This window comes from Pinus tabuliformis, chromosome 5_2 (assembly GCF_031772625.1).
Source record: "Pinus tabuliformis cultivar Carrire ecotype Pingquan chromosome 5_2, CPIR1, whole genome shotgun sequence".
Taxonomy (NCBI): domain Eukaryota; kingdom Viridiplantae; phylum Streptophyta; class Pinopsida; order Pinales; family Pinaceae; genus Pinus; species Pinus tabuliformis.
This window is the reverse complement of record NC_142306.1, coordinates 578,850,325-578,872,390: the sequence shown is the minus strand read 5'-3', so window position 1 is coordinate 578,872,390 and position 22,066 is coordinate 578,850,325.

The following is a 22,066-nucleotide window of genomic DNA, read 5'->3' as shown; positions in this document are numbered from 1 at the left end:
ATGGGTACTTGACCTCTAAAATAAAATACCTTGAGCATGAAACCATACTCCCAAAATAATAATAATAATTTTACATTATTAATTTTACAATATACAAGAATCAAAATTACATTTCATATTTATAAAGACCGAACCTAGTAACACATTTTTCAACACTTTACAATAAATTGATCATGTTATGTATCACCTATAAAATACCTTCTAAAATCTACAATTTAGACGCAAATACAAACAACCAGTATAGGGTTGTAGGACTATGTATTATACATTTGAAGCTATTAATTGTCCATGTATTCTTTCTTTTCAAACTGATATAAAATCTACTAAACATTTGATCAATCTGATCATGAGCGTATCCAATAAGTAGGAAACATAACTTCACTTTATGAAACACCTCAAATTTAACAAGCATGATAGTTATGTAAGAAACAACCTAGTCTCCTTATATTGTCCAATTATAGGTATAGAACATATAGCATAGGGTCTTTCCAATTTAAAGCACATGGCGAACTATCGAGATTGTTAACTTTACATCATTTTTAATATTTGGTGTTGATTTAAACACATTAGGATGAAATGTCTTATTTTACACGCAAAAAACTCAAATAAACACACAAAAGAATAACATATGAAATTGACATTAGAAAAGGTAGAAATATGATTGTATTGTAGTAGTGATACATTTCAATTTTTAGGGATGGATTGAAATCTAGAGGTTGGCTACTGTGTAATCATGATAGTTTTTCATAACACATTAGTTTCCATTACAATTTTTGAAAACTCAAGAATACTCTTTATTAGAGATATGATTTTTTTTCTTAAAAATGAAATAAAATTAAAATCTAAAATTTGAAATAAATTAAAAAAAATTGTAAGTTTCATTCATATAAAAAATAAATAAAAAATTGTATATGCTTTTACATTCAAGATCCTCCTTGGGAATCAACTTACATCATAAACATAAAATGAGTTAACGCCTTAAACATGATATAGTTCCTATACAAAATTTCTAAGAGTCAATCATTGAGTATGCATGAAGTTTTTATATAAATGCCTCTATACAAATCTCAAAATCTTCCAAAAAAAATACCTAATTCCATGAAAGGATAGTAACAAAAAATTCATGAAGCCTTTAATAGCTCTTACATTATGATTTGATGCTATAATTCCTCTTTAAAAATATAAATATGGCTAGAATAAAGAAAAAAATGCTCAAAACAAAGAGAGAAATTTTAGATGTATATCCATATTTGGATTCCATAACATGCCATACACTTGAACCAGTTGGAGACCCTCTTTGAAAAGAAAATGTAATTCCCCATTACATTCTTTCTACACACAGTCAAATGAAATTGAAGTAAAAATGGATTTAAACCTCATTACTTCCTCAAATATGGATCTAAAAGAAATATTTTCCAAATTATAAAGTCCCTCATATATTTGAACACCACCACATAATCACCAAATACCTAGAGTTTAGAAACTCCTTCTCCAATAGAAATATATAGAACTAGTTTTAAAGAAAGAAAGTTAGCATAATTATTGGCTCCCCTACCCAATATTATCTTGAAATTGAAGAATTGGGACTCTTTTACATATAGAATCCTTCTAACCCCACATAATGGCGGGTCCCTTTGACTTGTTCCATTAAAAAATCGGTTCAGAATAAAATCAAAGAGCAATAAAATAAATGCATAAATAGAACGTAGAATGAAACAATATAAAGGAGACACCAATATACTTGGTTCACCCAATTTGGGCTATGTCCACGGAGAAATAGTCAATCCCTCCTTTTATTTTGTCCAATAAAATGAAGGGTTCAAAACCTACAACACATTCACTACAACTTCCTCTTCCCTCTCACGCAATATCCTCTCTCTCTTAATTCCAGTGTTACCTCAATAATATATAGTTGCAATACAATCTGCTCATAAAAATAATGATTTCCTTTGACAAAAAAAAAACATGGCATTTACTATCAAATTTTTGACCTAATAATGAATAGTCCTAATTGACTCTGAAATTTTTAATATTTTACAAGGCAATTTTTCCAAAAATTTATCTTCAGGTTGTTTCCCCAAAATCCCCTCCATGGGGGACCCCCTAGAGACAATAGTAGGGGAGAAATATACCATACACCCCCTTCCAGAATTGGGGTCCAAATGTGGCTAAAAGTAATGCCTATAAATCAGGTAGATAATCAAGATCCACAACCAACAATCTCCCACTTGGAGACTGATCATAGTAACTCCACTGTTACTGCACCTGCTAGACTATGCTTCAACTTTGGACCTAGATATTTTATCATCTTCGTCATCATGCTTGAATTCCAACTGAAACTTAGCAGAAAATCATTTTTTCCTCGGTTATTTCCTTTTTTAACATGTCTACAAGATTCTAGGTAGTATGTGTCTTTCCTAGCTTCAACTATCCCTCTTCCAAAATTGATTGCATGGAATGCTACCTGATATATATATGCTTAGTATTAGACTGAAAGGATGAGTTCTTTCCAAAATCCTCCATGAACCTCTGTAAGAAAATCATGTCCTTACTAAACTATGTAGTAGCAACATACTTTACTTCTATTGTTGAAAGTGCAACAACTCCTTGCAATTTTGAAATCTCACCTACAATTAAAAAATAATACATGTTGTTATTCCTTCTATCTAGAGCTCCTATCATATCTTAGTCAATATATCCCTATAGAATAGTGTTTGAACCTCCAAATCATAATTCATGAGTATTAGTACCTCTCAAATACTTGATAATCCATTTTACTACCTTCAAATGCTCTTTACCCAGATTATTCATATACCTTCTCACAACTCCCATTGCATGTGTAATATATGCCCTTGTGCACACCATCACATAAATAAATATGACAACTATTCATGAATATGAAACCTTGGGCATGTAGTTTATCTCCAGTCTTGGGTCAAATCTCCTTAGTCAATTTCAAAATGGTTATTCAAAGGTGTACTAATTGGTTTCATTTTTCATTTTAGATCTTTCCAACACCTTTTCTATGTACTCACTCTAATACAATGTTAATTTATTATTGTTCCTATCCCTTGTTATTATCATACCAAGGATTTGGTTTGCATCACCCAAATCCTCCATAGCAAATGAATTAGCTAATTTAATTTTGAGCACATTCATATCATGCATGTTAGACTCTGCAACAAATATGCCATTTATATACAATAAAAAGATGATATAGTTTCTATTATCTAGTGTCTTAAAATAAACATGGTGATCATAATAACAATGATAATAACATTTTTTGTCATAAACCTATCAAAATTCAAATACCATGACCTTAGAACTTGATTTAAACCATACCAGCACTTTTGCAATATGCATACTAGGTTTTCCTTCCCTTTGACCTCATATCCTTGTGGTTTTTGCATATAAATATCTTCCTCTAAGTCCCCATGGACAAAATTTGTATGTTATGCAACCAGATCTCAAAACATAAGAAAAGATAGATCAACGACTTGAAAATCAACCTCTTCGAGGGGGAAACTTCCTTTACATCACATAAATGAACAATTCTTGGATGATAAAAAATACAATACCTCCTTTCTATATATAGGAGTATAAGGGGTCACAATATAATCAGGGCCTACATAACAATAATAATATAAGGGCACAATAATAGTAGTGGGATTCTATTGCGCATAACAATAACAATATGGGGGCTACATTAACAATAACAATAAGGGGGATACACTAACAATAACAATAAGTGGCTACATTAGTATTATAAGGACATAACATGTCCCTCTCCTTCAAAAAAAAAATATCCTCAATGCTTGAGTAGTTATGGATGATTTTGTACAAAATTCTCATCCTCCTAGGTGGAATGTTCAGTGGGTAAGTTCTTCCACTTAATGAGATACTCTGAAAATGATCGATTTCGTAGTTTTCATGTTCTTGTTTCTGTGACTACTTTAGGCTCCAATATGATTTTCCTTCTTCGTCAAGTTCTGGCAATATTGTTTGAACTAGGACCTTGTCATTGATAACCTTCTTTAAGCATGAAACATGGAAAATTGGGGATACTTGAGAAGATGCAGGGATCTCCAATTAATATTCTATAGTACTAATCTTTTGCAACACCTTGTAAGGACCATAGTAATTGGGTGATAATTTATTATCCTTCTTAGCTTGCATGAGGGACATTTGTTTGTATGGTTGTAGCTGTAAAAATACCTAGTCGCCTACATCAAAGATTATTTCACTGTGATGTTGATTTGGTTGTTGTTTCATTTGATTTTACGCCAGAGTGAGGTTATCCTTTAAGAGTTGGGGAACTTGTTGTCGATGATTGATGTGATCTTCCACTGCTCGAACCTTATAATTTTCTCTTAAATATGACGTGATGGACGATGGGTGATATCCATAAAGTGTCATAAATGCGGTCATTTTGTTGTAGTATGGAAGGAAGTGTGATACCACCATTCAGCCAGAGGTAACCACTTGACCCATTATTCACTATATTACTTTTCCCATTATATTGAGGATGATAAGATGATCTATGAGCTAATTGAGTACCAAGGCAAGAAAATAATTTTGTCCAAAAACTTCCTGTGAAGATGGGATCTTTGTCACTTACAATAATCTTTGGGTTTCCATGTAGCTTTTGAATTGTTTCCATAAATGCAGTAGTAACTATATTAGCTTTAAAAGTATGAGATAATGCACAAAAGTGTGCAAACTTGATAAGTCTATCAACTACCACCATGATGACACTTTCCTTTGTACTTGGGTAAACCTGTGATAAAATCCATTGAGACCTCCTCCCAATGCTGACATGGAATGGTTAAAGGTTGTAATAGATCCATGGTCTTAACTGTGTCAACTTTATTTTGTTGAAAACCAAAAATTATGCCACAAACTTCTAAATATCATATTTAAGGCCATCCCAAAAAAAATTCCTTCTTGACCCTATGGTAAGTTTTTAAAAATCATGAGTGCCCTCGTAAGGGGGAGGTGTGCAATTCCAAAATAATATTTTTTTTGATTTGAGAATTCTTACATGGATATAAGTGATCTTTGTACCATAATGAACCATTTTTCAAAATAAATGTATCAGATGTACTGGGATCTTGTTGCAACTTTTCAATGAGTTTCCATGCCTCTTCATCATTCTTCCATTCATTCCTTGCTTCAGTTATCCAATCAGGTTGGATAATAGAAATGGCACAAAGAAATCCTTCCACATCTTCATCATTTCTTGAGAGTGCATCTACAACAACATTTTTCTTCCCTTTTTTGTAGATGATTTCAAATTCATATCCCAACATTTTTGTGATGCATTTTTTCTACTCTTTAAAAGATAATATTTGTTCCAAAAATTATTTAAAGCTATCATGATAAGCTTTTACCTTGAAGTGTCTTCCCATTAGATAAGGTCGTCATTGTTTTAGAGCACATAGAATTTCCAACAGTTCCTTCTCATAAATAGGTTTGTGTAAATACTTTCCTTTTATTTGATGACTTTCAAAAGAAATCGTTCTTCCTTCTTGCATTAAAACAACACCAATTACAATTCCTGGGGCATCACATTCCACAATAAAGGTTTTTGTGAAGTCTGGTGTAGCTAAGAAAATGCATCTTTCTTTAGTAATGTTGTTAGAGACATTGCTATTCTCCCATAATTCTTAACAAAATTGTGATAATACCCTGTCAACCCGAGAAATCCTCAAAGATGCTTTGGGGTTGTGGAGATTTTCCATTCCTTAAGAGATTTAATTTTGTTAGGGTCTACCTTAATACCCTCATGAGATAAAATATGACCCAAATATTCCACCTTATGTACTCCAAAAAAACATGTGGAGGTTTTTGCATATAATTATTTCTCCTCCAATTGTTTGAGCACCCTATCAACATGTTGAACATGATCCTTCCAAGACTTGTTGTACATTAGTATATCATCAAAAAATACTAACAGAAATTTTCTAAGGAAGGGTTTGAAAATGGAATTCATCAGACCTTGAAACGTGGAAAATGAATTAGTAAGGCCAAAAGGCATGACCAATAATTCATAATGGCCTTCATGAGTTTTGAATGTTTTTTTCACAATGTCTTTAGTCTTCATTCTAAATTTATGTTATCCTAAACAAATATCTAGCTTGGTGAAGTAAATTTCTCCATGTAATTCATCCAACAATTCATCAATGACAAGAATGGGAAATTTATCTTTAATAGTGAGCTTGTTGAGCTCCCTATAATTCATACACATATGCCATGATTCATCCTTCTTGTGCACCAATATTACTGGAGCAAGGAAATAACTTTGGCTTGGTTGAATTATATCATCCTCTAGCATTTCCGCAACCATACATTCAATTTCACTCTTTTGGGCATAGGGATATCTGTAAGGCTTGATGTTTGGAGGAACGCTTCCTGGAATCAAGTGAATAGAATGATCATGATCACAAATAGGTGGGAGGCCTTTGGGAGTCTCAAATACCATGGAATGATTGTCCAAGATTGTTTGGATATCTGGAGAAATGGATGATTTTGATGTTTGAACATCTAGTGAGCATAATTGTGCAATTGTGCCTTGTTGTTCTTTCTTCCAGTTTTTTTTCATGCCATTAGAGATGATTATCTTCCTTGGTTTCCCTACAATGCCCCTTAATTCAATTTCCTTTCCTTCTCAGGAAAATTTCAAGTAAATCTCTTGAAAATTAAAAGTTATTGTCCCCAAATATTGTAACCATTGGACTTTTAATACAACATCAACACCTCCCATTGAAATGGAACGCATTGGACTATTCAATACATATTCCCCCATGGTTAGATTGATATTATGACACTTCCCTGAGAAATGTATAGTTCCTCCATTTGCAACCATCACTTGACACTTTATTGCTGGAAATAGAAATAAATTCAATTCATTGGCTATCTTACAATGAATAAAATTATGGGTACTACCAGAGTCAATCAACACTATTACCTTTTATTTCTTGATGCATCCTTCTATGTTGAGAGTTTGAGGAGTGGTAATTCCTTCCAATGCATTACAAGATATGTTTGGATTCATTTCTTCTTTCTTTGGGGTTGTTTCCTGGTGTAGAACCTCTTCTTTTCATGTTTCTTGTTCCTTCTCTTCCTCCTCTTCACAATCTATGTAGAATAATTTCTTCTCGACACACTTATGAAATTTATTGTATTCGTTATCGAAACTGTAACAAAGCTCTTTTGATCTTTTTTCCTCCAGTTGTTATGGTGTAAACCTTATAGGTTGTGGGAGGCTAGGAGATACAACACTTTCATCTTTATAGTTGTGAGTGGTAGACTTCCTTATTGCCAAATTTTGCTTTCAACTTTTCCTTCCACCTTGAATGCCTTCTCCAATGAATCAAGTTCCCAAAGGTGAACCTCATGTTGGATGTTATCCTTTTAAGTCCCTATGAAGACATCAATCATATGCTCCTCTGGAATATCATTTACCTTGATATTCAATTTTTTAAATCCTCAATGTGCTCCACCATTTAACCCTTTTGTTTGAGATTTATCAATTGATTAAAGAAGGTATTGCTCTTTGTATCCTCATAATGTGCTGCCAATTCTTCTGCAAAAATTGTCCAAGTAACAATTGATTTATGAGAACAAATCCATCGATACCACACAAACTGATTTTGTTCTAAATATAAAGATGCAATGCGTACCTTTTGTGTGTGCGACACATCATGTAAATCAAAGAATTGCTCCATTTGTAGTATCCATGTTACTGGATCCTTGCCATCAAACTTCCTCATGTCGATATTTGGAATGTGGTGGATATTAAACCCAACATTGGAGTCTCTAAAATCATAATTCATATTCATTTTTTCCTCATCATGATTTTCATGGATTACCTTGTCACCATTGGGAACCCTTTCTTGCAACGACTTTGTCAACCCTTCCAATTTGACATTTATTGCATCCATGTCTACTTTAAAAACTCCCATATATGATTTTAAACCATCCTTCAAGCCTTCCATGTTACTTTTTATTTTTTCTTCTAAACCATCCATGTTAGCTTCTAGTTCATTTTTTATTACTCTTTGCGAGAGAGAAATTTGTTATACTTGGTCGTGTAATTTTTATATATCATGTTTCATTTCTTCCTCTTCTTCATGTGTCATAGTATATCTTTCTGGTTTCTTACTAGGTGTTACCATTTGTTTGTTTTGAGGCATTTTTAAATCAAGAAATGATATCTATGCTTCACTATTCTCTTTGAATCACTTCAAACTATTTTTTCAAACAAAAGTTATGCAAAATTTAAAAAAATACACACATTTTTTCTTTATTTTTAGGAGTTCAATATTGAAACAGTTGTATCTATGTAATTTCATATCTCCAAGGTCTAACATTTTGTCCTATGGTATTACTTTGAGTCTTATTTCCAACCCCATGATTCATACCAATATTGGATTCTTCAAGAAAGGGTTATGCCCAATCTCCCACGATGACCTGATTATAAACTGGTTCAATATAGTGAATTTGTACAAAATGCCACATGTCACAGTTGTGACCTTCAGTCCTAAAAATAATACAAAAAAACTAAAGTCTGTTTTAATCAGTTACCTTTTCCAAAATTAAAATCTGATGCTCGGAGAGAAATTTATGACGATTTTCCCTAGGTCACCTATTTGAGATTGAATTCTGGAGCTTGCAAAAACCCTAAATTATTTGGATCATATCTCAAAAAATATAGCGAAAAAAGATCTTAAATTTCTACACAAACTTCACCAAGATTTCTACTCTATGTGGTCGAAATTTCAGCTTTTGAAGCATCATAGAAAAAGAATTATAGCAAAAATTTCAAGATGACTTGTTTGAAACAATGAAACCCTAAAATCAAAAGCTCTTATACCAAATGTTATGCAACCAGATTTCAAAAAGAAGAAAAGATTGATCAATGACTTGAAATTCATCGTCTTCAAGGGGGGAAACTCCTTTACATCACATAAATTAACAATTTTTGGATGATACAAATGACAATACCTCCTTTCTATATATAGGAGTCTAAAGGGTCACAATATAATCAAAGCCTACATAACAATAATAATGTAAGGGTGCAATAACAACTATAGTGGGCTTCTATTGGGCACCACAATAACAATATGGGAGCTACATTAACAATAAGGGGACTACACTAACAATAACAATAAGTGGACTACACTAGTATTATAGGGACCTAACATTGTCTTTACATATAACTACTCGAGATACAAATATTCTACTACCATTAAACTTAAAATAGGTTTGATTGAAGTCATTTCGACAACATAAGAAAATATTTCATCAAAGGACCCACTCTTCAGCCTTAGCATAACATGTTGAGAAGACCAATCATCATATATGCATTGAGGAGGTGAACGTCATTGCGAATATTTCTCACTTTCATCACCGTAAATTTAGGGAAGCCATTGAAATTGAAAGGCGTCCTAGTAATCTTAATAGGGACGACGGTTGGAAAATCAGTAGTTGCCGGATTCCATCGCTTTCCTCTTAGCTTCCTTTCATTTTCCCTTCTCCTCCCTTCAGTTTTTGTTTTTCTTAATTTTCCCCCATGAGGTTTGTTCATTTATCCTTTTTTTCTAGTAACTAAAAATCGGTAGAATAAGAAACAACTAAAATTAAATCAATTTTATTATTATTAGCCAAGATTAGAACGAACTCTCATGAGCTCCATAGTGAAACGGGTCGTTGGGCAGTTCCTAAAACGCCATGGATGGAAAGGTTTTGCCATCTCTGTGAGAATACAAACATCGAGAACGAAAATCACTTCCTCTTAGAGTGCCTCGCATACAACTACATTAGATCTCAGTTTCAAAATCTTGTTGCAATACTAACCTTCCTAGTCTTTTACATTGTCAAAATTATAGTGAGCTCGGGAGGCTTCTCTCCAAGCTTTTTGAGCATAGGAATAAAATCTTAAATCAAAATAAATAAATCATTTCTTTAGGTCCGATAGACCAAAATTTGGTCTCAGTGGACGTTAACCATCATCATCATCATCAATAAACAAGTAAAAGTAAATAAAATTGAATTATACTTATTACATTTAAATTTATTGTATAACCAATTTAATTATATTTTTCCCTTTTTATAACTAACTAGTTCCTCCATATTCCATTTAAATTTAAATTTAAGTTTAACCTTTTAAATTATTTTTTCTCTTTTTATTACTTATTAGTAATATTATTTCCTCTTATTTATATGTTTTCTTTCACTTATTGTTGTTTTATTTGATTATTTCTTTTCTCATATTATTTTATAGGTCAAGTTAGTTAGGTATTATTATATTTATTAGTGATTCAAATAAAATAAATAAATAAATAAGTATATATACTAATAATATTATTATATAAATTATTATTTTGTCCCTTTTTTCCATCAGTGAAAATTAGCCGTTTTTTCCCATAGCTCTTAGAAGGTCCCGACTCCCTATTTATCCTACCGCTAAGATCTGATTTTTCACCTTGTCCTGATGATGAACCACACTGGTTGGTTTGAAACGCGTCGGGCTAAATAGACCAATGTGATTTCTTTCGAAGTTGTTTTCAAATGATGTTTTTATTTTTAACTCAAAAATGGTTTATATATATATATATATATATATATATATATATATATATATATATATATATATATATATATATAGATATATATAATTTAAATTTTTCTTTTTTGCAAGTTATTTTTTATTTTATTTTTACATTTTTATGGGTTTTTTTAAATATATTTTATGAAATTTAATTTATTTTTTGTCATGAATCGTCCCCTTGCCGCCACTAGCTGGTTGGGTCTCGAGGTGGCTGGTGAAATTTTTTTTTTTTTTTTTGTAAGTCTAATGTTATATTTTTTTTTTCTTTTATTTTTTTTTTTAATTTTGTTTTTTAATTTTTATAATTTTTTTTTAAATTTAAATATTTTTTTATTTTATTTTAATATATATATTAAATTTTAATTTTTTTTAATTTTAATATTATTTATTTTTTTAATTTTTTTGGTAATTATTTAACTTTTTTTTAAATGATCTTTTTATTTTTTTACTTTTTATTTTTAACTTAAAAAATGGTTTTTTTTTAAATTATATATATTTTAAATTTTTTTGCTTTCTTATATATATTTTTATTTATTTTTTGTTTTATTTATTTTTTTTATTTAAATTTTTCATTTTTACAAGTTAATTTGGATTTTTTTTTTTACATTTTTGTGGTTTTTTTTTTATGAAATTTAATTTATTTTTTGTCATGAATCGTCCCCAGGGAATTTTTTTTTTTAAGTTTTTTTTTTTTTTTTTTTTGTTTTACATGGTATGGTTAATTTTTTTTACATTTTTTAGTTTTTTTTTTTATGTCATTACTATATACTTTTTATATTTGATTTTTTTTGTCATGTTTTTTTTTTTTTTTCACTGGTTATTATTTTTTATTTTTATTTTTCCTCAATATTTGAATTTTCGTTTTCTTTTGTATTTTTGTGTTTTTTATTTATTTATTTTTTTCAATATTTGAATTTTTGCTTTCTTTTGTATTTTTATGTTTGTTTTATTGTTTTTCTTTTCAATATTTGAATTTTTGTTTTCTTATATATATATATATATATATATATAGGATCTGTGTCGATGCTTGTCTAGCAACCCGCTCCCATTATGTGCAATTTGATAGTTGATTTTAAGTTTTTCGTTATAATGAATCGAGTTTGCCCCACAATGTGTTAATTTCATTACAATGGGTTGAGCTCACCTACACTGCAAGTCAATTTGATAATTGATTTTTAATTTTTTTTTGCAATGTATCAAGTTGTCTTAGGTTAAGATTTCAAAATCACTATACATTTAGAATTTAAAAAAAAAATACTCTTGGTATAATAATTCTTTCATTCATGTGTTCATTTTTTAAGTTTTTTTAGTCATAAAATTTTCCATAATGTCATGCTTGAAATATTTTGAAAATTTAAGTTTGTTTTGTAGTCACAATCTTTGGTTTTAATTCCATAGTTGAAAAATGGTCAAAATTTTAATGTTTTTCTAAGTCATAATATTTTATCTTTAATGTTATGGTTGAAAACAGATAAATGTTTTTTCTTAGTACCATGCTTGAAAATTGTTGGAATTTTGAGGTTTTTCAAAGAAGTGATATTTTAAATTTAATGTCATGCTTAAAAATCATTGGAATTTTAAGGTTTTTCAAAGACGTGATATTTTATCGTTAATGTCATGCTTGAAAATAATTGCAAATTTAAAGTTTTTTAGAGTCGTGATATTTTATTTTTAATGTCATTATTAAAAAATGTTGAAAATGTACCTTGAAAAAAAACACATTATTCCGACATCAACACTTTTTGATTTCAAGGTGATTTTTGCACCAAACAAAATGGTTTTTTTGTTTTTTACTTGTTGTTTTTTAAAAATATTGAAAATTTACTCTGAAAAAAATGGTGATGCAAAATCAACACTTTTTATTTTTGGGTTGTTTTTTCATTATTTTTTGGGATTTTGGGGCTCGAGTACCTGTTTTGGGGTAATAGTTCCTGTTTGATCGGTAACTATTTTCAATGCTAGGATCGATTCCTGGCATCTCTTCGTAGGACCAAGCAAAAATGTCACGAAATTCCTGAAACATGGCTTTGTAATTTGAAATCTCTTCTAACGAACAAGAGGCTCCTATATGAATATTTTCAATTATTCCAGGTTTCACTGAGATATCGATAGGTACTGTTGCTGATATGTTCCCTAAATTCTATTCAAAATTGGAAGAAAGGGTAGATATTGGATTTTGAGGATCGCTAAGGGTGTCAAATGAAAATAATGATGAAAAAATATTCTCAATTTTATCAAAAGATGGTAAGAAAGTTGAATGATGATGAGTATTGTTCCATGGAATTTCATCCAAGGTCATAACTTCCATAATCCCTTCATCAGTTAAAAAATATTTGTTAAAAGGATCAGGCATAGAGATTGGTTCCAAGCATGACAAATGAGAATATTCATCAATGATCATATTCATTTGATCATCATCAGATGTTGATGGGTTGGAAAAAGATTGAATGGCCTCATAGGCTAACTCAAAAGGACTACGAGGCATTTCATTGCCATATAAGATCATTTCTGATTCTGACAATACTTTCCATGGATCTCCCATTTCAAAAGTACTTGATGTAATCATGTTGACCTATGCTTCATTATGAAGAAGAACGTGTGGAGGGAACGCGAAATTTACCATCAAAGATGAGTCTTTGAGCGGGCCAACACCAACTTCTTCATATGGAGTGGTAGATTTTCCAACAAATGGGATATTGTCGGTAGAATTAGGGTCAGGGGTATAGTAGGACAATTGATCTACTTTCACAATTCCTCCTTTGTGAAGAAACATAATCATCCTAAAATATGATGAGACTACTACCACCATGGCATGAGTCCAGCTCTGACTAGGCAAAAAAGTTGTAATCAACACTACAAGAAAAAAAGACATTGGTGAGGGGCGAAAAATGTCACCATAAGCTCATTCGTGAAAGTCAAAAGAGCATTCGTCACCAAAAACTGAACGTCACCAAAGGTGGCGTCGCTAAAAGTATAGGTGTTGTAGTGACATACAAAGTATGTCACCAATAATGATTTATAATGACAGATAGAGATCGTCACCATTTCATATGAGCAATGGTGACAGACCATAGCCTCCGTCACGAAAAATTGAACGTCACCAAAGGTGGCATCGCCAAGAGTATAGGTGTTGTAGTGACATTCAAAGTTCGTCACCAATAATAATTTATAATGACGGATAGCGATTGTCACCATTACATATGAACAATAGTGACGGACCATAGCCCCGGTCACCAAAAACTGAACGTCACCAAAGGTGGCATCGCAAAAGTATAGGGGTTATGGTGACATTCAAGGTCCGTCACGAATATTGATTATAATGATGGATAGTGATCATCACCATTTCATATGAATAACAATGATTTATTGTGATGGATCATTAATGGTTGTCACGATTGGTGCATATATATGGTGACGTTCGTTGATCGTCACCAAAAGCTGCATTTCCAGATGTATAGGTGTTGTGGTTACATTCAAGGTCCGTCACGAATAATGACTATAATGACTGACAACGACCGTCACCTTTCATATCAACAACAACGATTTATGGTTACGGAACTTTGAGGGTCGTCACTATTGATGCGTATATATGGTGGCGTTCGTTGATCGTCACCATTTCATATTTTTGGTGAGGGTCAAAAAATATCACCAAAGCTCATTGGTGATGGTAAAAAGAGCCTCCATCACCAAAAATTGATCGTCGTCATTCCATATGGATGTCAAGGCACGATGGAATCGAACCACCAACCTCCTGCTTGTAAAGCAGGTGCTCTTCCATTGAGCTAGCACCCTTTAAAGAGTTATACTTTTAAAAATTAGACCTTGAAACTTCATAAACTGTAAATTCTACAACTTTCAATAAATTAAAGTCTCAGAAATATTTTACTAAACAAGCAAAGCAACATGTAAGCTGCAAGTCCCTACTTAATGGTTATTGAAGTTATGAAAAGTGGGTGGAGGGAAAAATAGTTATGTATAAGAGAATCAATATGTTCAGTTGAATACTTAATTAGAAGTGAAAATCTGAAGAGATTTATAACCTATAAATGACCTATAACTATCAAATGCACCAAATATTGCAAAGGAAATGCCATAAGTGGATAGCATATGGAAGAAGAGGAGGCAGGGACTTGGAACCCTTGTACATTTTGGCATGCCTTATCACTTGGCACATCTTAGCTTGTTTGACATATCTTCATAATATTTGGCACATGTTAGCATGCCCTATCATTCCCTAACACACCTTGGCAGTCATGACCTCATAACTAGCATTACATTTTTCCATGACTTGGGAACCTTACATTCACTAGAACACCTTGGCACTCCCTCATTGTCATGCCCTCTGTTATCCTCCACAATGTCCCAGGCTAATGAGGAGATCGACGGAGGTAACTACAGACCAAGCTTTTAGTTAGGTAGCTAGCCCTGCCAAACCAAAGAGGGATCTCTCTATGAAATCACAGCCAAGAGATGACTAGAATGTAAAGGATTTTAGGCTAGATAGCTAGGCTCAGGTGGGTTTTTGGAAAATTTAGGGACTTAGAACTCTGTCCACTGGTGTCTTGTCTGGCAAGGACTTTGTCAAGGAGGCAGGGACTTGGAACCTTGTCTAGGATAAAGCACCTAACATGCATGATAGAAGCTCCTTAGAATAGAGTACCTCCTACCCAGAAGAGTGTCCCCTGCTAAAAATATAGAACCCTTCTCTACTATGCACTTTTCTTAAAGATAAATATGTGCATAAAATAGTACTAAGAAAAACACCTAAATTAAGAAAAGTGAGCATCTAAGTCAAACTATAAAAGTATATTAAATATGGCCCTATATAAGTTTGGGAAACACTAGACAAGCATGCTTGCATACAACAACCATAAGATGCCTAAAATCAATGCGCTTCTTTCATCGTTGCTATACCCTCATAACAAAATTGGAATTTGTAGCATGTACCCTAAGGTTGTATGCATCTGTTGAAGATGTAGATTGAAAGGATTTGCTGAGATGAAGTACTATTGAAGGAGAAACACCTTCAAAACAACAAATAAAGTCTACTATGAATTCAACCCATTTGCACACAGACCAAGGCTGCTACTGGGTACACTTCTCCACTGAATGGAAACTGCAATGTATTGTAGTGTTGCTGAAGAAAAAACACCTTTAGTGCAACACGGATAAAACTCTAATAGATATTTTCATTGTGGCCTTGGTTGTAGATGATCTCATCAATATAGGTAACAACTTCGATAATTGAAAAACCAAAAGGTGAGCTACATAGATCATTTGAAATGACATATTTGGGCATACTTTATTATTGTTTAGGAGTGTTAGTATAGAAAATGCAAGGTAGCCTATTGCGTCTTTATGTCACAGGCCAAGGATGCGAAGAAATACATAAAATATTAAATAACATGGTATAAGTCAATTGCAGGTTCTTTTGAAACGACAATGGAATCTAGTGGGTATAACTTTAAATAAGAAACTGATACTTATGGGGTTGGAATTGTCTGACAATTCATGAAAAGCCCCAAATTTGTTCACTAGAAATAAGTAGAGCAAGTCATCAGATTTATGGAAGGGAACACCATATTCGCAGGAAGGTAACTTGAAATTAGTCGGGCATATTATTTCTCGTCTTCTTATACGTGTGTTCTTTGAAAAGAAAACCACATCCAAAGACTCAATAACATCTCTGGTAAAGTTTATAGATGTGAAGCACTTCTGAGAAAACCCATCTCTTAATGACAATTGAGCGAGGAATATGTTGAAGGATTTAATCTGCACTCAGCCATAAAAAGGAAGTTGGGGTATCCAGCATCTTACCAACAAATTGACTCCAACCATAATGTGAAAGGCAGGTTAACTGTGAAACCTCTTTCCCACTTTGTAGTATTGTTGTCTCTTGAATTCCAACAGGTATCTGGTTTCTTAGATCCACAAAACTTGTGCTAGGTAAACTATGCATAATACAATTGTGACGTGCAAGCTTGACACACGCTCTAGTTTCCCTCTAAAAGAGGGTAAGTCAAAATATTATGACAAGCTTAATTGTAATTTGATCATACGCTATTGAGGTATTGCATGGAATAAACAATATACTATCAATGCACTAATGAAGAACTCAAAATAAACGAATTTCTTATTGCTACAATAGCGCCACTCTTGGGATTCTCAGATAAAGCACCTAACCTGCATGGCAAAAGATTCCTAGAATAGAATACCTCCTACCTAGAAGTGTGTCTCCTGCTCAAAATATAGAACCCTTCTCAACTGTGCACGTTTCTTAAAGATAAATCTGTGCATAAAACAAAACTAAGAAAAACACCTAAATTAGAAAAGTGAGCATCTAAGTCAAACTATAAAAGCATATTAAATATGGTTCTATCTAAGTTTGGGAAACACTAAACAAGTATGCTTTCATACAACAACCACAATATGCCTAAAATCGATGCACTTCTTTCATCACTACTACACCCTCATAGGAAAACTATAATCTACAACATGTATCCCAAGGCTGCATGCATCTACTGAAGGTGCAAACCGAAAGGATCTACTGAGATGAAGTATTGTTGAAGGAGAAACACCTTCAAAACAACAGATAGAGTCTAATGTGAATTCAACCCATCTGCACACAGGCCAAGGTTGCTACTCGGTACACTTCTCCCCTAAATGGAAATTGCAGTGTATTGCTACTCTACTGAAGGAGAAACACCTTCAGAGAAACACGGATAAAACTCTAACATATATTGTCATTGTGGTATCAGTTGTAGAAGATCTCATCAATATAGGCAACTTCAATAGTTGAAAAACCAAAAGGTGAGCTACATGGATCATTTGAAATGATAGATTTGGGCATACTTTATTATTTTTTAGGAGTGTTAGTATAGAAAATGCAAGGTAGCATGTTGCATCTTTATGTCACAGACCAAGGATGCGAATAAATACAAAAAATATTAAATAGCATGGTACAAGTCAATTGCAGGTTCTTTCGAAACAAGAATGGAGTTCTCCTTGTGCAGATTATAATCTAGTGGGTATAGATTTAAATAAGAAAATTATAGTTATGGGGTTGGAATTGTCTCACGATTCATGGCAAGTCCCAAAGTTGTTCACTAGAAAGAATTAGAGCGAGTCATCTGGTTTATGAATGGGAACACCCTATTCGCAGAGAGATAACTTCAAATTAGTAGGGCATATTATTTCTCGTCTTCTTGTACGAGTGTGCTTTGAAAAGCTAACCACCTCCAAAGACTCAAGAACAACTCTAATAAAGTTTATAGGTGTGAAGCACTTCTGAGAAAACCCATCACTTAATGACAATTGAGCGAGGAATATGTCCAAGGATTCAATTTTTCACTCAGTCATAAAAAGGAAGTTGGGGTATCCAACATCTTGCCAACAAATCGAATCCAACCATAATGTGAAAGCCAAGTTAACTGTGAAACCTATTTCCCACTTTGTAGTATCCCTGCCTCTTAAATTCCAATAGGTATCGTGTTGCTTAGATCCACAAAACTTGTCCTAGGTAAAGTCTACATGATACAGTTGTGACATGCAAGCTTGACACACACTCTAGTTTCCCTCTAAAAGAGGGTAAGTCAAAATATTATGACAGGCTTAACTGTAATTTGATCATACACTGTTGAGGTATTGTATGGAATAAATAATATACTATCAATGCACTAATGAAGAACTAAAAATAAACGAGTTTCTTGTTGCTACAATAGCGCCACTCTTGGGATTCCTCAAGGAGCAACTAATTTATACACATTTGGAATCTTTACTTGGTCTACAGAAAGATTAAGAAATGGTAATGATCACTCTTTTCCCTCCCATGGAAGATCTATACAAAGTCAACAATAAATTGATTTAAAAGTGAGGTATATGCCTGACAAATAGGAGTCCGACTTTGCAACTCTAATATAGTGGCAAGGAAATATTCAACTGTAAATGCCTAATCTCCTACAGTGTAAATTTCTAGATAAATGGCTAGCCTAAATCTGTCCATTGTCCACATATCCCAAAAAACCATGTATGTCTCGACTCTAGTTGTGTGTGAGAGAGGGGAGAACACATAAATAATCCATTATCAAAAGAAAAAGTTAAAGCACAACCTTCTATGGAGAATTTTTTTTAAATTTTATTACATACCTTAAAAATTTTGAAAGGACAGAACTGAAGCTTCCCTCTCCTTCCACACTTCATTAAATATGCCCCTTTTCCAATGCAGATGTGGCATGCAGAATCACAATCAACAAACAGAATATGAAAAGTAAGTTTAATGAATTAAAGTAGCTTTGTTATACCTCAAGCAAATGGACACTGAGAAATTGGATTCATTCTCTACAAAAGATGATATAGCAAGATCTAATCGCATTTTTAACTGAAATAAAGGTAAATTAGATTCATGCTCTGCAATAGACGATATAATGAGATCTAATGACATTTTCAACTCAAACAAGGTAAGTTGAGTAAGCTCAAGCTCCAAAATGTTGGCATCTAACTTCTGAGTGGAAGTTACTGTATATATCTAGCTAGAGGCTATAGTATAAAGATATTTGTTATTCTAGGACCTGGCTTTTTCACCTTATTTGAATTAATACTATAATATTGTATTAGTAAATCCAATCCTCCTCAACTTACACTCCCCATTCTAAATGAGAATATCTTCAAACTACCATCATCATGTAAAAGAAAAGCAATATTGTTGTCCTTAGAGAGAGACCTGTAATTTGTAGTGCCCAATCCATGGAGAAGATGAATTTCTAGACAATCACAAAAGTTGTGCAAATAGATCCATAGGACCAAGAGACACAGTGAGTGGAGAGTTTGACTTTAAAATAAATAGGAAGACAAAAAAAACCATTGCCATCAAGCAACTCCTTCCAATGATGTAGCCCAACAGACCTTAACATACCATCTTGATCACCCTCAAGAACACTTGATACTTCACTAATAGATGTGCCTTCCAGATTCAATTTTCCAATCAAAGTTGAACCATCATGATAAGAGAGGAAAAGTAATCTGTAGGTTGCTGTGAAACATAGAGATATATATTTTGACTGCACATCTTTACCCCGCCCTTGGATAGTCACTGTCAAAACTTGAGCTCCAGTGTATAATTTTTTTGGACTGAAGTCAGTAGTTACTAGTGATAATAATAGGAAGCATGTATTTTCTTTCCTTTATTGATGATTCTTCTCATAAGACTTGGGTCTACTTATTAAAGATCAAGGATGAGGTGTTTAGCAAGTTTCAGGAGTTCAGAGCTCTGATTGAAAACCACACAAGTATGAATATCAAAGTCTTGAGATTGGACAATGTGAGAGAGTATACCTCCAAGGAGTTCAAGGGTTTTTTCAAGAAGGAATCAAGAGAGAGTTGCAGCTCTGTACAACCCAGGGAAAAATAGGGTGGTCGAGCAAAAGTCCATCATAGGGGCTACTAAGGCCATGACACATGAAAAAGACTTGCCGATATTTCTTTGGACAAATGCATGCAACACAACCTGAGCAAAGATAAGATACAATTATTATATTAATGTCCAAAGAGACATACAGGGTGTGAAATCCTACTTTTTCATAAATATATATTTATAAATTATAACTTGATTCTTATATTGTAAAAAAATAAAATCAAATCTGAATTAAAGCATGTCCATTGTTTAGCTTTCATACTCATATTTACCATTCAAGAATGACACAAAACCACCAAGTTCACAAAAGATTTGATGACTTCAATTTAGCTAATAACATCATTAGATATTCAAGCTATAACGCCAAATAATATAAGCCAAGAGTAGAGAACCATGATGAGAAATAAAATCAATTCTTCTAACTAAATGAGAGACTAAAACTTACTAATGGTGGAAAATTGTGTAGTGTGAAAACTTTTGTTTCAGATCATAATAATACAGAAAGAAACATCACATGTGAACTTTAACCTTTCAAATAAGAGACACAATTCATTAGCAGATAGACTATACTAAAGGCAACTAAGAGTACAAAACTACTAAAACACTACATTGATATATACCTGATGATCAAAACTAATCTAACACTAAGTTTAAACCAATGCACTTGGGATGGAATGATTCAAATTTTGAATAGGTTATGAAATAATTATTATGTAAATTGTGTGCTAATTGTTCTCAAAGATGAGATGAATGGTGAAAATTGTCCAAAACATGCTTTAGGGTATAAAATAGATTCTTTTCACTTAGGTGTTAGGTCTAAGGAAAACTATTCTGCCAAAGTCACCAAGGATATACACTCAACATCGTCTGAAACATGAAATGCACAAATTCTTCACCACCCTCATGGGAGCATTAACACCCTCAGCCTCATGGAAAGGGAGCATTGACAACCCCACCCTCATGGAAAAGGAGAAACTCATTCGAAATAAAAACAAGAACTGAAGATCCATAAGCTTCAACAGAATACCTTTTTGTTGAATATCAAGCATTGCCTTGGCCTAGAACTTCTCCTCCAGAAGATTCTCACTCATTTATTTACTAAGAAGCTCCTATTTCTTCTTCTCCATAACCATGCGCTCAAACATTCTCTTACGAAATGATATGACAGACGGTCTTTGATTTTAAACCAATAAGAAAGCAAGAATTTTTTTATTTATAACTTCAGGACATTGTGTTATCCACTAGCACAAAAATCAAATCTGCTATAGTGGTGAAATTTGACCAAATCACTACGCGTGGGAATAATATCTCCATTATCATCACAGTGATATGCCAACAAAGCTCAGAAAATAAATATGAGCTTGAACGCACATTCATGGGCAGAAGAAGCCACATCAATAATTTTGATAGACAACTATTGTTTTCACATCAATAATTTCAATAGACAACTATATCTTTGCTTACGTAATCTGGAAAATATTGCTTTCTAAACGCCAAATTCAAACTCAATGATGCTCGTTGAAACCTGGAATGTGGCCCATTTCATGCTCCAGATCTTGTTGTCTCAGTTGTTCATGCACCAAAACCCTGCAGCTGAGGATCACATTCATCTGCCCCCTGACAACACAACAAGAAAACGTGATAAGCTAAAGCTCAGCAATTTCAGTCGGTCATGATATATGTGAAAAACTCCAAAAAAACCTCACACTAAATCCTACCGTCCTTCCCTTGGGAAAACTAAAACAGGTCGCTTCCATTGACGGATCCAACACTATATCTAACTATTCCTCCGGGATTGTGACCTGTAGTGTTCCACCATCACCATATTCTTACCTAGGGCATGCTTTCTTTGTTTACATTCATCACAATTAATGTGACTAAGGGCAACAAACTCTCGCGCTCTCTATTGTTGGTTTCCCTTCTCCTGCTTTCCAATTTATTTTGCCACATTTCCTAGGAACTCCATATCAATTTCGTTGTGCCCCTCACTTGTAGAAGATAACTTCACCACCCAAGTGAATGTATTTTAATATTTTGAATACCCA